General features: G+C 48.9%; 1 protein-coding gene across 1 annotated transcript in view; it reads left to right on the top strand.

Annotated features, from left to right (window-relative positions):
- Positions 1–17093: 17093 nt before the first annotated feature.
- The window catches only part of LOC135915046 (nuclear receptor subfamily 2 group F member 6-like), a 57445-nt gene continuing 57224 nt past the window's right edge, over positions 17094–17314 (top strand). Inside the window, exon 1 of the mRNA XM_070531691.1 lies at positions 17094–17135. The gene's annotated coding sequence lies outside the window, so the exon portion shown is untranslated. The remainder of the gene's footprint in view (positions 17136–17314) is intronic.

Raw genomic sequence — 17314 nt, 5'->3', positions numbered from 1 at the left:
GATGTTCGTCTCACATTCTCTTCCTTTTTAGACCACATGCTCTGGCGATGTACCCGGTCACGCTCTATCATCGATAACAGCTTGGCCAGATGGGAGGCGGCTCTCCACAGCCCTCTTCCGGCTGACCGACTCTGGGCTGTCCAGCAGGCCCATGATGTGGCCGAGAGGCTCGGCCTTCCGGTTCCCACGTGGGAGCGGCCCGCTTCGCGAAGACTCACGATCTGCAGGACTTCGTTAAAGTTTTACCATACCATACCACACCATTCTCTTCCTTTATTATTTCATGAGTAACGTTTTCAGGATTTAGGGATGGAGGGATGCATTTTTCTTTATGTAATTAACACACAATAAATCCTGCGCCTATATGCAGCTGCTTTTAGTGCACAATGTTCTCAATTTCCAGAGCCTCGCACGCGCGCACTGTGTGCAATACTTGTCCAGAAATCTTTAGCTCCTTTCTTCTTTCTCTTTTGGTTTCCCTTTCTGTGTAAAGTTAGCGTGTCTGTGTGTATGGTGTCATGTGTGGCGTGTTTGCTCTACAATACTGTTACGCACTATTCCCGCGCACTGAAGCATGCATCCTGCCGAGCACGAAAAAATGCGCCAGAAAGACGGCGAAGACGACGATCGGAGTGGCGCTCGTGGTGTCGTTCTGCCATCTAGCCTGCAGCCGTCTATCTCTGTATATATTTTATAAATACAATTTCCTATCCCTTGCAGCTACTCTCATACCCGTGGCAATATGTTTTCTTTTCTTTGTTTATGAGAATGAGGGGGGCACGGACGCAGAATTGGTATAGCCATGGATGCGATTTTGTTAAAAAAACACGCAACTGACCTCACCGCGTTAATTACATGGTCTTTAGCCCGGACGTCGAATGCTTTCTTTGGGTAAACTTTAATGCATCCAAGAGGAACTTAAAGCTGGTCTCGGACGCCGGTTAACGCGTGCACGCCATCGCCATAGTATTGGACAGCGCGGAAAGCGTGCCTGCTTTTCTACGGATGCGGGAAGTTCGCCACACAATCCAATGGCTTCAGCGACTCTGATCGCTTCGGTGCGGTTTAAGCTTAGCGACATGTATTCGTAACGATACTCCCTTTAATCTATTTCTTTTTCACAGGCCAGGCGTGAAGCTGAGTGGAATTAACGCTCTAAAAAAACAACGATTGTGCGTTGCGTATTGTCGTATACATGGACCGCTTGCCACGTGGCTTATACGCAACCGGAGTTGAGCAATAATCCTCGCCGTCCAAAAACAAGAAGTAGCCACTCGTGCTCAACCGGTCAAGCGTCGTAATTCGGGGACGGAGTTTGCGGATTGATTTACAGTCCTCGACCTGCTGTATTTTTTCGTTCATTTCCATAGCGCCGTACTAGAACAACAAACCTGGCCTTCCTCAACCGTCGAGCTTGTGGAATGAAAAGAATAGCATCTGATACGGACCTAAAATAATTAAGGAAAATAAAAAAAAAATATCCGCCCATGGATGTAGGTTTGGGTTTTACGATACTGAAAGGTAGACAAAACACGGCCACGAGGACGACACGAACGCCGTTAGTCCTTCCCGCCCTTGTGTCCTGTACATATATACTTCCACGAATCCTGGCACGAATCCGGACAAACTTGCTGAGATTTCCGTCGTTCTAGATTTAGGTACACGGCGAAGAAATAGAGGTGGCAACTGTAAATCCAGAGTCCCGCACTATCGCATTGTCACGTCTCGCTTTGACAGTTACGGAGCATCAAATTGCGTCACATATTTGATCGAAGAAGTTCAATACGCTGCTGCAACGTCGAAACGTTCTATGCGGTTGTTTCCCAACACTGCCCGTGCAACTTCGGCCGTCAAACTAAGGCGTCGATTGATTAGAACTAATTGAAACACAACGAATAAACAATGACGAAAAAAAAATAACACGACCTATACATATAATAGTAAGCACTTGCTTCTATACCGGCATATATAGTCACTGTTAACTATTTCAAATCATGCGAATGCACGCTGAGCGCAGCTTTTGTACGGTACATACGAGGATGGATGGACGGGTTCAAAATTTTAATGAAGGGCCTGAGGTACGCGACTTAGTGCGCTGCGGGCCGCGTTCACGTTGGGACAGTCAGGCCATGCCCGACCGCCGCATCGTGGGCCCTCTGGACAGCCCATATATACGAGGAATTTTTTTTTTAATCGTCAAGAAAATTTTGAAAGATCACCCGCGACATGTAGCACAATTCCACTTCTTGTGCTGAATTACTCTCAGAGGCAGATCTAATTTTTAAACAAATAAACAAAATAAAAGAAATGAAAGTGAATATTTGACGATTTAACAAATGTTTGCTATTTAACTTTTAAACTGATTCCGCCACATATTGCAATTTCCTAATTGTAGCCTGTGACTTTTAAAGTCACATCTACTTAGAACGAATTCTAAGGATGACTCCAGTTTCTGTATATGCGTTCCCGAAGTGTGCTAAGAAATGCGTTGGCGTTCCATTAACTTTTGAGCTTCAATGCATAAAAAGGCATATTAACAAAGTAAGTGGAACAACAGTGCAATTTTACAACAAGCTTTATTGAGCTTATTTCAAAAGTGGCGCAAGCTTCTAAATTCACTGTAAGTGGATGTGCCTTGTGAAATCACTGGCTTCAATTGTAATATGTGCGCTAAAGTAATTCGTTGAAAGTTAATTAGTGAAATATTGTTAAACAGTAAATTATGCCTACTGATTTCCAATGTAAGTGTTGCATTCCTCCATACTTATTATTTAATAATTCCGTTAACGTAATGCAAAACACCCGGTACATGAGGGTAAACGCCTTGTCTTTCGGTGCAACAGTCTCGACTGGCGATGAAGGCTTGGTCAACATAAATGCATGCTCAAGTGCTGCAACCCAAAAAATATGAACAACAAGCAACGCTCCTATAGCTCCCCGCGTGCATGAGAAGGTGATTCATCAAGCATCTTACAACACACGTTCTGACGTTTGAATGCGAACAACGGTCCGCGTTGTGGGGCGATCGGCGCTTGGCAACTGCTTGATGACAGTCATGTCATGAGCCTGAGAAAGCACAGGCGGTTCGCTGGGGAACTCGAGCGGCGAGGGTGAGTTTTAGGCTGCGTTCCAATACTGGCCGCATAGACGGCTAAATAGACAGCAAGGAGGACAGCGGCCATCTTAAGCCTGCAGCTACAATTCTGGTGAGGCGGTAAAGCATATATATATATATATATATATATATATATATATATATATATATATATATATATATATATATATATATATATATATATATATATATATATATATATATATATATATATATATATATATATATATTGGCGAAAACATCGTCGAAGTCAACATATAATAGAGCCGCTCCTACTAAAAACTTCTTGTCTAGCCGCGAGTATGGTGGTTCGGCTATCAGAGTAAGAATTCCTCCGCGCGCATTTAGCTCTATAGATTGTAACAAAAATCTTTCACGTATCGCCGACAGAAGACATCGCAGCTGAAAGCGACGAAGGGACTACTTCGGTTTTTGAAAGAGGCGGGCTTGGACAAGCGGCTGTGACAGTGATGTCACGTACCGCGCAAGAGTGACGGAGTGTAACTGACGTGTGCTGTGTTATGTACTCTCTCTCTCTCTCCTCCCCCTCTTTCGTCCCCCCCCCCATCCCGCTCCCATGTGTAGGGTAGCAAAGCAGTTGCGCTAAACTGGTTAACCTCCCTGCCTCTCCTTCTCCACTTTTTCCGTCCTTCCTTCGGAAGTCAAAGTTTAACATTTTGTGTGTTTCTTCTACACTGAGTGTATAAGCTAACGGTTTTGCGGTCAGAGACGCGCCCATCTTTGGTGCCGCCCGTTTTCCAAGTGCAGAGTTCTAGGCTCCTGGCGTCGACGCACGTTTACACAGCGGTCTTCAAAAGCCCAGCTCCGTTAATTCGTCGAGGACAACAAGCTTAGGTGAAAGACTGTCACATCAACCCGGATTTAACTCTCTTCTTCCCTTCTTATTCATCTTTTCATCGCTGCATCCCTGTAATTACCTCGTGTATAGCGTAGCGAACCAGGTTACTTCCCGGTTGACGTACTCCCTAGATTCCTTTTTGTTGTTCCATCTCTCTCTTATAATATGTGTCACAGTAAGGAGCAGTAGCAGGATGTATCTGAATGGAGACAGCACTAGCCTTGCAAAGGCTGCCGACAACTGGTCCACCCGAGCGCCACTCATCAACTGCGGTAGAAAGAGAAGGCTAACGGCGAGGACCGAGCTCAACCGGAGGCGCAACATGCTGCACGGAAATAGGCTGAACAACTATTCGGGCAGACGAAAGAAAGAAAGAAAGAAAGAAAGAAAGAAAGAAAGAAAGAAAGAAAGAAAAAAAAATTAGCAAGGAAACCATCGCGGCGTTCAAGGTCTCCGTGCTTACGTTTCAACCAGGCCCCACATATTTCAAGCGCGGCAGTTCCATATATCATCCCCGAAAGGCACGTGCGCTGACACCCCGCGCGAGACCGAGACGGCAAGTGCGCGTTGTTTTTTCGCAACTCGGCTCGGGCGAAAGCGGAAGCCGAGAGGCCGGCTTGAACGCCCTCGCCGAGATTCCTTCCGTTTCCCATTCCCGAGTCCCGAACGGTTGTTGCGTCAATATTCTCGCGACGATGCGCAGAGCCGCTGCGATCTCGGGCGCGCGCGGACTCCGTTGTCGCCCAGCGCGGGGACGCGCGAGGCTACGCTGTCGCGGTGGGAGGAGCCGAGCTATAGATACGGCGCACCCGGAAGTCCGCGGGCAATCTGTGGCCGCCTTCGAGCCTCTGTCGCCGCAGCGGTGCGGACGGGTTTGTTGCGCCAGCCCTGACTCTCGTTACGCATCCCCGAGGCATGGAGACAACGACAAGCGAACTGGCGCGCGCCTCTTTTAAATTCCTCAAAATATGTGCGGTGTTGGGAAGGGTGGAAGTACGGGCAGCCAATCCCGACGGTATCATAAGTCCCCCTTGTAGAGCGCCCGCCTCGGCTGCGGCAGGATGTGGGTTCGATTCCCACCGCCGCCAGTTACCCACTGGTTCTAGCTAAATGAGCCTCAGTGGCTATGGTGTTAGGCTGCTGAGCACGAGGTCGCGGGATCGAATCCCGGCCACGGCGGCCGCATTTCGATGGGGGCGAAATGCGAAAACACCCGTGTACTTAGATTTAGGTGTACGTTAAAGAACCCCAGGTGGTCAAAATTTCCGGAGTCCCCCACTACGGCGTGCCTCATAATCAGAAAGTGGTTTTGGCACGTAACCCCCCCCCCCCCCCAAAAAAAAAATAGCTAAATGAGCGCAAGTGTACCCCGGTCTGGCGTTCGGCTTTCTCCGGGGGTGATACAGTTGGGAAAGGAGCCTGCGCCCTAAATTCCCGTCAAAACCATCGTGAGTACGAAATAAAGAAAGAAAGAAAGAAAAGTGATGTATGGGCTGCTCCCATGGCGACCATTTCTTATGTGGCGCCCCAAATGCACCCATTGAGGTGGGGACGCCTTCGGGTTGGAGACAAACACCCCTTTTCAAGAGTTGAGGTCTCATAACGGCCGCGCACCAGGCCGGGAACGCGCTTGCGCGTATTTTGCTGGTAGGCACCGATGGCAACACTTGCCTATCGAAGCCGCGGATGCTCTTCAACAGGGCCATCTGTGGTTGGACAACCAGGCGCCCACAGGCAACTCGTAAATCTCTGTTGCGCCTCCCATTCGAGATCTAATTACTACATTATTCTAGTTACATAATTACTGTATGCTGTTTATTCTTAACAATCACGCCTGCTGCGGCTTCTTTAGTGTCGTTAGCTGCATGTTTCGATGAGAAGAGGGGAGTAAAATCTCAGTACAGACACACAAAAGGGCTTCAGCTCAGAAGGTCAACCAGTGTATACATAACTTTTTTGACGAAGACGAAGAAGTGCGGAACGGTCGATCTTGTTCTGTGGTTCTTCAAAGTTGTGCGCCTTCTACATATCAGGAGCTTCCCCGAAGACGTCGTCCTCCAGAATGGAGGACGGAGGACCTCCGCGCCCTCATGGCAAGGCGAGTCCCGCGGCGGTAGCCCTGTCCGTGGGAAACCGCGACATCACCGACTGTAGGCTTCCCGATTCATCTGACAGCTCAACAGCGGCAGAGATGGACTCGGACAGTGATTACACGCTAGTCCAATCGCGCCACTTGAAGCGCAAGCTTCGCCGGACGTCAGCAGGCAGTGATTCTACTCATAACAGCAGATGTGACGAACGGGTCTTCTCCGTGGGCTACACCCCAACTACGGAAGGTACGAATATGAATTCGTTGAATAGACAATCACTGACCAAATACTTCGATCGAATAGCCTCAGGACATGTGAGAGAGATCCGCATTAATGCTCGGAAGAACATTCTGACGGTGGACGTGAATTCTCAGGCAGTATTGGAGGCTTTGAAAGGCATTCAAGTGGTTGGCAACATCCCAGTTCGCTCATTCCTAGCGTACGGCAAAGATACCTGCACTGGTGTGATATCGGATGTGGACATTGACATAAAGGATGACGACCTGCGATCTCTATTATCGTCGACAGTGCGAATCCTCGACATCCACCGATTCGGCCGCTCCCGGTGCATCAAGTTGGTGTTCGAGTCAGACTCTTTGCCAGCATCGGTCAAAGTAGGTTATGTGAGGCACTCAGTGCGTCCATATGTACCACGACCGTTACAGTGTCACAAGTGTTTCAAACTGGGCCACGTGAGTGCTGTGTGTAAGAATCCTACGTCGTGCCGAAGATGTGGTGGTGCTCATCAGGTAGACTCCTGTGAGACTGACGCCATGAAATGTGCAAATTGCTCAGGAGACCATGAAGCGACATCCAAGGACTGCCCAAAAATGGTAGAGGAGAGGCAAATTCTGAGAAAAATGGTGAGAGAGAACTCCACGCACAAGGAGGCTGCCGATTCCGTCCGCAAGAAAAGGCGCCGGTTGCGGCAAAGGCGTCGCCGCTCCCAGAGCAAGCCTCGGGGTAAAGAGGCACTTCCTTTGACTACTTGGATGCAAACCGTGCCACAGAGAGAGCAAGGCCGGCACACACAAGATGCGCCTCCCCCAGTATCTCCGCGCCCGTCAAGGAATGAGGCGTCATCCAACGTGCGTCCAACCTCTTCGGCTATTGAGTGGCCTTCGCTACCACTGAGGGCTTCCGGAGGAGATACTCCCTCGGCGCTCCCCATGTGCCGGGAGAGTACTGAAAGGCTTGGAAATGAAAAGGTGATAGACATGCTTAAACAGCTAGTAAACACTATGCGTATATTACTCTCCGGATTGGCAACGCCAACTGCACTGTCGGTCGTGAAGGCGTTAGATGCTATGGAGCCGCTATTAGCGGCTCTAAAATAAGGGTATTAATCATGGCTCTCACGATAAAACACTGGACATTGGAACAGAAGATGCGTCATTCTGTTATAATGCAATGGAATGCTCGAGGTCTATGCGGCCGCATGTCTGACTTTAGGCAACGAGTATTCAAATACCGCTTCCCAGTGATCGTGATATGCGAGCCAAATCTCACGTCGGAATTTCGCCTTTCCGGATACGTTAAGCTCTGGTCACGTGAAGATGGACCCAAGAGCAAAGTGTTAATGTGTATACGCAGTGACATGACGTTTGTGCGGAACGCGATCACTCCACATGACAGCAATGAATATGTGTGTGTGACACTAAAACATAAACTACATGTGTTTTCGATCATCGGCGCCTACATACCTCCTAGACAAGGACTTGAACTATCTTATCTATCCACTGTATTACAAAGCTCCCCAGGCCCTCATGTTGTTATTGGAGACTTCAATGCTCATCATCCTTACTGGGGAAGTGCCGCAATGAACTGTCGGGGTAGGAACTTGATGGACTTCATAGACAGTGAAGGTCTGGCTGTCATCAACGATGGATCTCCAACTTACATCCGCGGCACTACCTACGGAAGTTGCTTAGACCTCACTATTGTATCTCGGAGCCTCCTGCCCTTAGTCAACTGGTGCTTGGACATAGAAACGCATGGGAGCGATCATATACCAACATATGTACAGATGAAGTGGTTTGTGCAATCAACTCCACCTGCTGTACGCTGCACTGATTGGTCCACATTCTCTACATCTGTCGAAGAGTACTGCGGAGACATCACTTCACCATCTGATATAGAAGACATTATTGTATCATCAATGCAGAAGACAACTAAGCTCATCTGTGCACCTACATCCAGAACGGCGATCGATATTGAATATGAACGACTCCGAGCGATCCGTCGTAGAGCGGAAAGGAAGGTTAGGCGAACTCAATCGTCATTAGACCTTGTCTTATGTCGACGAGCTCAACGAAAAATACGGCGTCACCTTCAAAAAATGGGAAAACAACGGTGGAGGACCTTCTGTTCGTCTCTGGATCCTCGAAAGCCACTTTCTAGGATCTGGCAGGTAGTACGAAGCCTTCGTGCCCCTCCTCAGCAAAAACATCCTTTCCGTGCTCTAGCACTTCACCAATGTCTGACGGAAGTGCAGGTTGCCGAAGACTTCTGTAAGAGAGTCACCCGTACTGATGTTACAGCATGTCCAACATTGGATCGACCCGTGCTACCTCCTAAAGATGACCGTCTTGACCTTCCTTTCACGATGCCGGAATTGGAAGCTGCACTAGCTGCGTCTAGACGATCTTCTGCCCCTGGACCTGACGGTATTTCGTATACTGCTCTGTGCCACCTTGGGATGGAAGGTCGGAAAGTCCTGCTGTCATACTATAACGCCACGTGGTCAACCAGTACAGTCCCGAAGCAGTGGAAAACCAGCCGTTTGGTGGCCCTCCTAAAGCCAGGAAAATCGCCTTACGAAATGTCATCTTACCGGCCAGTAGCTTTAGCTAGCTGTGTCGGTAAGGTGATGGAACGGATGGTACTCACTAGACTAGAATGGTTCATGGAAAAGAATGAGCTTTATCCTGAAATGATGACCGGATTTAGACGTGGCCGGTCTGCAATAGATGGGGTCATTGATCTCGTGTCCACGATCGAACAGGAAAAAAAGCGCCACCGACTTGTAGGAGCAGTTTTCTTAGACATAAAAGGAGCTTATGACAATGTACTGCACGAAGCCATTCTTGATGCCCTCAGTAATCTAGGCATCGGCGGCCGTCTCTACATGTGGATTGCAAATTACCTAGATGGTCGTACAGTCTTCATGTCCACGAATGCTGGCGAAACGACAAGACACGCTGTGGTCTGTGGAGTGCCTCAAGGAGGAGTTCTCAGCCCGACCCTTTTCAATGTTGCCCTTATTGGCCTTGCGGAAATAATTCCTGATACAGTACGCATCAGTACCTACGCAGACGACATATGCATATGGGCATCCGCAGTCACGCGACCACAAATTCGTGCCAGATTGCAGCGAGCTGTTTCTTTAACGTCTCAGTACCTGCAGTGCCAAGGACTGCAACTGGCCCCAGACAAGTGCGCTGCGATAGCGTTCACACGGAAGCTTATGTGTTCGTATCCAATTATGATCAATGGAAATGCCATCCCATATGTCACCCACCACAAATACCTCGGCGTTGTCATTGACCGCGGTGTTTCATGGTCGAAACATGTGGCAATGTTGAAGAAAAAATTAACTGGGCTTGCTCAAGTTTTTCGCTTTCTGGCCGGTATGAAATGGGGTCCATCTGAGCATTCGCTACTCCGGCTGTACCAGGCTCTCTACGTCGGATACATTCGGTATAGCCTGCCAGTTTTATCAAGTATGAGCCCGTCATGTTTGCGTACGCTGGAAAGTGCCCAGGCGCAGATGCTGAAAACATGTCTCGGTGTTCCACGTTGCACCTCAACCTACGGAACAATTGAGGAGGCTCGCGTCACCCCTTTACCTGTCTATCTACGATGCGAACCTCTTCGAGTATTCCTGCGACTGCTTTGCCGTCACGGACGTCATCCCTTATCGAAACTACCCGATACACGGCCGGACTCCACTTTTTCAAGAGCCGTTAAATGCCAAGCATCTGCCATACCAGCATACTTTGCCTCGGCTGACCTTCCACATATGCCCCCATGGGTAATGTCCAAAATACCGGTACGTCTATCTATTCCCGGAATCTCTAAAAAATCGCGAATACCTACCGTCGGCCTCAGACATTTCTCACTTGAATATATGTCGAAAGAATATGACTCCGCGGTGAGCGTGTATACAGACGGCTCGGTCTCGTCGTATGCGTCTGGTGCGGCTTTCGTCGTGCCTGCGCATCAAGTCATTCGACGGTTTCGTCTGCATAACAAGACGACTTCAACATCTACGGAATTAGTGGCAATAAGAGAGGCCGTTAAATATATTGTGCGACAGCCTCCTCAAATATGGACAATTTTCAGTGACGCAAAATCGGCTCTTCAACTACTTAGAGTGGCGTTGAAAGAAAGCGCTTATAGAGTGTTGGCTCTTCAAACTGCCGAGCTCTACACTTGAGCGCAAGAAAACGGCCACCACATCACATTTCAGTGGATCCCTAGTCACTGTGGTATACAGGGCAACGAACTGGCCGACGCCGAAGCGAAGAAAGCACTCGAAGAACGAGAGTCCCTGCTTTCAATTCCCTTTTCAAGAGCGGACGCCAACTGTCTCCTCTCCAGTGTCATCCGCAAATTGACAGCAAAGCACTGGGACAATCCAGATAATCGCCACAGACGACTCCAGAGATTGGACCCCACCATGAATTTTAGGCTACCACCGAAAATTCAACGAAGCGATGCCAGTCTTCTGCACAGACTAAGGCTGGGGGTAGCGTTTACGCGCGGATACGTGCACCTCATGCGACGCACCGAGTCTCCACACTGTGAGGTGTGCAATGTGACTGAAACTATAGGTCATGTGCTTTGTGACTGTCCTAAGTTCGTGGAAGAGCGTGATAGGTTGGTCAAGGACCTTACGCGTCTCGACAGTGCACCGTTGTCGGAGGATATTATTTTAGGCTCTTGGCCAGACGCTCAGTCGAGTTTTAAGGCCATCAAGGCATTACTGAACTTTTTAAAAATTACAGGCCTGGACTGCAGACTTTGAGCATGCCCAATTGCTTGCCATATTTTCTACATCTTCCTTCTATCGTCATCGTCACCCATCATGCACCTCTTTCTTCCCTCTTTCTTTCCCACTTCCCCTTCCCCCAATGCCGAGTAGCTGGCTAGAGGAATATACCTCAGGCCGACCTCTCGGCATTTCGTGTCATTAAACTTCTTTCTCTCTCTCCAAAGCCAGACAGAACTCGGAGCAAGAGGGTGACGGTGGAGGGAAAACGTAGCTGGCTGCACACTCTCGCTATACACGTTCCAGTGGCAAGGTTTAAGCCGTGAATGTTAGCCTCCTTTTTGTGTGTGTGTTTGTGATCTCAATTAGGGGGCCCTACGTATACAACGCGGTCAAAGTTGCCGAATACGTACTTGTCGAGCGACGCGCTTATAGCCTAACGGTCTGTCCCGATAACGCAACAACCGAGAACGTCAAACACGAGCGAGGAAAAAAAAACAGAAAACATCGGGGACGTGGGAGACCGCCATTAACCGCGGCCGCCACGTTTCTCGCGTCGATTGTTATCTCGAGACAGGGAAGTATTCCGTGCGCCAATGTCGTTAGGAGCGTCGATGTGGTTACCGCTCTCAAGGCCAGGGTCACACCGCGTGTGCATACGCATAAATACGCGCGAAGAAAGAAAAAAAAAACAGAAAGGCGACTTCGTCAGACAGCGCACAGTTGAACTCGCGGTGCGGCGCAGACAACGACAACACGCCACAGGTCGTGGTTCCGCATCTCATCTTGGGAAACGCTTGCCGTTTTCCTCCTATACACATTTGCAGCAGGCACCGATCTGTCTTTTCGAAAGTCTTCGCGCCGAAGAAAGAGGAGGAAAGAGAAAAACCACGTTTTTGTTCGCGCCCTGCGCAGCGTTAATGACTGCCGGCGTTCTTTCATTCATGCATATGCAAGCGCGCGGACGACGGGACGCCTTGACTGCAGCCGTGCGCGGAACGAAAATGGCGGAGACGGCGACGTTGGTTTGCAGCGCCACCTTGAGCACTCCTAGTTGTCTGCCAGTGGGGGCCACTCCCTGCTGCTTCGAGTCCAGTAGTCTGGCGCCGAGGTCGCGGGTGCACCTCTCTGGTGGCGGATGCGAGAGACTCCGCTTCGTAGGGTCATGTGACTCTTTGTGAAGCTCTCCGCCGCGGTCAATTAGCACACTGGCCACGTAGAGGCTTATAACGGCTGAATGGAAGTTGAGAGAGAAACTCGTACAACAAACGCGCAGGCGCTGCTGTGTGTTTAATTTCTCTCTTTTTAAGCCGTCGCAATGAGCCCATAGACGCCAGGAAGACGCAAGCCCCTTTGTTCTGTTGGCATTGCTCCTTAAGGCCAAGTTAACTCACAGTCGCGAAAAATGCTTTATGATCAAAGAGATGCTATGAAAGCCTTCTGCGATTTTCTTGTGGAGAGTGACCTCACTGGTTGCTTGAGATTAGCACTATTTGAGCGACTTAATCTTTGCCTCACGATAACGTCATGATGACCTTGCCTTGCCATTCACATTTTGTCTGGTTTCGGTGTGCTGTCCCTTGTTCATCTCATTTCATTATCGCGACAACCTTTTCGAGTTAGTGACTACTTATGCGCTCTGCCTTTGATCGATCTATTTCAGAGACTAATCAGAGATTTATTTCTATCAGAGACTAATCGTGCTTGCCGCATGTAATATGATGATTCTGCATTACGCAGTGTTTGTAAGATTTACAGTTTACGTCAAGTTTTTTGTATATTCGTATATAGTGCACGTAGAGAGCTTATTTCACTCTAAGCGGTTGTGAAAGGTTTCAATTATATTTTTTGTATCTTTATTTACACGGTTTTCCCGTGCAGTATTGTTAATATACATGTATGTTTAGCTACGATTTTTCGCATACCGGGCTCTTTCAGTAGCCACACTTCTCATGCCACGCTTTCAATAAACAACAGCTGCCACAATTTTATTATATATATTTTTTATAGATCCAAAAGTTGATACAGCTTGTACGGTGAGCTCGCTTCAATTTTCCGATTACGATGAACGCGCCGAAACTAATAATAATAATATTTGGGGTTTTACGTGCCAAAACCACTTTCTGATTATGAGGCACGCCGTAGTGGAGGACTCCGGAAATTTTGACCACCTGGGGTTCTTTAACGTGCACCTAAATCTAAGCACACGGGTGTTTTCGCATTTCGCCCCCATCGAAATGCGGCCGCCGTGGCCGGGATTCGATCCCGCGACCTCGTGCACAGCAGCCCAACACCATAGCCACTGAGCAACCACGGCGGGTTCGCGCCGAAACTAAAAGTTCTAATAGTGAATTGAGAAATTTTGTTTGTTAGCGAATAATCACACGTATCCCCCGTCACCCCGCGGTCGGCACCACTGACGGCAGGTCTGCGAAGGAACCGTCATTTTTATTTCACAACGGCCATCTTCAAGTATTACTTGAAATATTGTAAAAACGCCAGGCAATATAACCATTGAATACTGTCAGCCAAATTCCGCGGGAATGTTCCTGAAGGCATCTCGGTTTCGCGCCTGGTTGATCCAAGACCAGCTAGCTACTCATTTCGATAAGCATATTTATCGTGCCTCGCTGTGGCAAGTAAAACTCGCACAATGTCAAATCAGGGCTGCGACACATCGTTCCGGGATACCAGCCCATCGCGTCCACACCCGATTATGAGATGCGACGCCAGTAAGCGAACACCTTCTGACCGATGTCGAAAGCAAAGCTTGACGTTTCAGGATCTGTACAAATATCTTTTTCACAATATTTCCGTAATGGCCGATTGCCCATGTTGATTTCGTATGCTGGTGTAATCAGAAGTTCCCCAGAATGCCGTCTGGTCAGGAGAAAGCACTAGGGGTGTGCGAATATTCTAAACATTGGCATAACGAATCGAATATTGTCCTATTGGATTCGGTCCTCGATTGAATAGCCATTATTCGGTTAGCTCCTCGAATGGAACAGTCATGACTTCAAAATACGAATATTGTTGAATACTTTTGCAGCACTTTAAGTCATTAAATTAAAGCTGTTGCGCAAAGCGACGAATGGACAGGAGTTAAGGGAGGAAACGAAACACGACACCAGAGCACGAACGATCAACTGTTTTATTTTATTTATGTCTGTATTATTTTAATAATGTCTAACCAACTAGCCCACCGCGTAATTTTCCTTAATTACACTTTACGTAGCCGATTATACGCGGTGAAACACGAAATTGAACCAGAAATGCGACATCTTTAGTACCATTCATTGTGGACATAACGCACTTAGAGCACATTGCATCGCCCAGATCGCCAGACTCTTCCGGATAAATATGATCACTCGCATTGAAATGTTGTTTAAACATGGAATTCGGTAGTGGATACCGTGTGGTACTATCTATAGATGCAGTACCTGTGTTCTCTTTTCGGATTAAATGGTAATACGTTTCATTGCAATATACTTTATACAACAGTGTCACCATCTGCCGTGACAATTGTAACTATAAAGAATGTGCTTTCTTAATGCTGTCGTCGCCGCAGACATGCATGTCTGGTCGCGACGGTATACACAGATATCAATTGGTCCACAAGGCTACCTTTATAAAATTTAAGTGATAATGAATGAACGCGTATTCTCGTAAGAGCCCTGAGGTTGCGAACAATCTGCGTAGAATTGCTCCTCATATTCCATCTGTGCTTTCAATAAAGCATGCTTTATAATGTGTAGAGCATGGACAAAAGCATTTTATTGTTGTGAATAATAGAATGGTGAAATTGCTTAGTATTAATGGCCAGAAGGCTGCACAATATTCGCAAAGTCTTCGGAAAATATTGGATTCGATTCGCTTCTGGCACTATTCGATTCGCATTCGATTCAGTCTCGAAAACTGATATTCCCACAATCATAAAAAGCATCATTAATAATGTACAGGTCACTTACCATCATCAAAAAAGAAAAAAAATGAAAGACGACAATTCGTTATCCCCACGAATCCTTTGTTCGCAGAGTTTTGTTTCTTCCCACTGGTCGGGGGCCTGTGTTAATGATGCTTTTACCCGACGAAAATAGTCATCAGGGGATGAGAATTTATAATAACTACAGTTGAATAACAATCCGACCAGACGGCGTCTCGTCTCACTTTGCATTACATAAGGTCTCACGCCGTTTCCCCAGCTGCCTATAGAAAGGCTCCCTTCCGTGCGCTTCCAGCGTAGACAGGTTCCGAGATAGCGTCACCATGCGTATGATAAAGTTTGTTTAACACGAATCACCGCCTAAAGTATCAAATTAATAAGAAATTAAGGTAGGCACTGGCTTCCCGAAGGTCACCTGCACGCGTAACGTTCATCGCCCCAGCCAGTATAGCGTCAGAAACTATAGAAAGACAGGCCCTTTTATCCGTTTGAATTAATTTCGTAATGAAATTACCATGCGCGGTAGCTCGAGGGCTCTCACGATCGAGGTCGCGCTTTCGCGAGGGACAATCGACAATCCACGCGGAAGCAGAATGATCGATCACGGCTAGTAACGACTCGCGGCACGGAAGCAATCCGCACGAGCTTCATAGTTCGCACGCAAATGGGCTTGGAAGTTGCTCGGCCCTCTACGAATGCTTGCTTCCGATGGCTGCGACGAGTTATGTTCCCAAAGAAGGCAACAGCCAGTCAACCGTTATTGGCATTCATATTCCAACACGTTAAACCTAGTAACCAATTACACGCGTTTACGCAACAGGATTTCTAGGCTTTCATATAGGTACTACGTGGCATGGCCAAGATAAACCAACTAATATTTGAGGGCCCGAAAGCGTACACCACGCACATAGCGAACGCACTATACACTGTCAGTAGAGTACACGCGGAATTTGAAAAATCCGCTCGATTACCTGAGGTATAAAGAATTCGCAGGACCCGTCTCAAAGGAGAAAGACAGAACACGGGTCAGCACTGTGGGAACGTCGTCTTCACGCTTACTACCTTGTTAGCCACCAAGTAACTTCTCAGTGGCGTAATCAATACAGGCCTCTTCCTCTTAGGTGCTTGAAAAGACCGTGTAAGGAACACCGATGGTCCACCGACCAAGTTTGCCAGGGAGTCATCGGAAGCGGCGTGTCGTGCGAATTCGGCGTTCAGAGGAGTTTTCCGCGAACCACTGGCGTGCGCCAAATAGTAATAATAAATAAATAACACATAAAGAATAAATTTTTAAAAGAAGAAAGTAAACAACGGTGGGGAGCGGGCAGCGACGCCTTTCTTGCACACCCTCCACCCACCGATCTCGACCCAGCGTGCACATCGACCGGCGTATGTACATACAATGACGAACGGCGCAGGCATATCCTCGCGGAAAGAATCATCATCAGCAGCAGCGGCAGCATAGAAAGTGAAAGACAAAAGACGCGCAGTTTAGCGCGACCGCAGGGGCGTCGAAGACTCGAGTGTCGCGTGACGCGAAGCAGTGCTCATCGGTCGCCCCGCTGGTCGGCGCGGGTGTAAGGAGAGGGGGTGGGTACGCGCTCGTGGGAAGGGGGGGGGGGGGCGGCTGCTGCTTCCTCGCGCCCTCTTCGTCTTCGGCCTCCCGCGTCAACGACGTCGGTCGAGGGGCTGTTCGGCCGAGTCGGCCGGAGAGGAGAGGCGTGAGGTGGAGTGCGAGAACACGGTCTTCGCATTAGCGGCTCGGCGTCGCACCTGCGGCCGTTCTCAGGCGTCAAAAGGTGGCGGCGGTCGCGCGCGCAACCCCCGCCCCGGGCGCAGCCCCTTCCAATGGTCTTCGCGCGGGTCTCCACCCCCGCGGCCGCGGTTCGAGTCGCGGTCGGGCGCTGCTCCAATCGATGCGGCCGCCGCCATGAGCGCGAGCCCGAGGCCGGGCCAATGGGAGCGGCCAGCACAAAGGGCTCGATCGATGCGGGCGCCGGGGGCAGGACGCGGGGGGCGCCCAGGCCACGGTCGCGCCCGATGAAGGGTCGCGCCGCCGCTCGCGGTCGCCGCCGCAGAGAGATCAGGCCGGGACCACCGGGCGCCCCCCGTCACAGCGTCCGCGCAGACTGCCGGTGAGCCGAGCGATCGGGCCGTTTCATCCTGAATCTTAAGTGCATCCTACATGATCGGGAAAGTTCGCATCCACCTGTATGTAGCCATTAGCCTTTCAAAAAAAAAAAAAGTTCTTCGTACTTTTGACCTGCATGCAGGTGCACTCTAAAAAAAAAGTTTACACCCTTTGGGGCTTGTC

Source organism: Dermacentor albipictus, chromosome 1, assembly GCF_038994185.2.
Source record: "Dermacentor albipictus isolate Rhodes 1998 colony chromosome 1, USDA_Dalb.pri_finalv2, whole genome shotgun sequence".
NCBI classification, from domain to species: domain Eukaryota; kingdom Metazoa; phylum Arthropoda; class Arachnida; order Ixodida; family Ixodidae; genus Dermacentor; species Dermacentor albipictus.
Note: the sequence above shows the minus strand (reverse complement) of the source record. Positions and strands in the feature narration are given on the sequence as shown.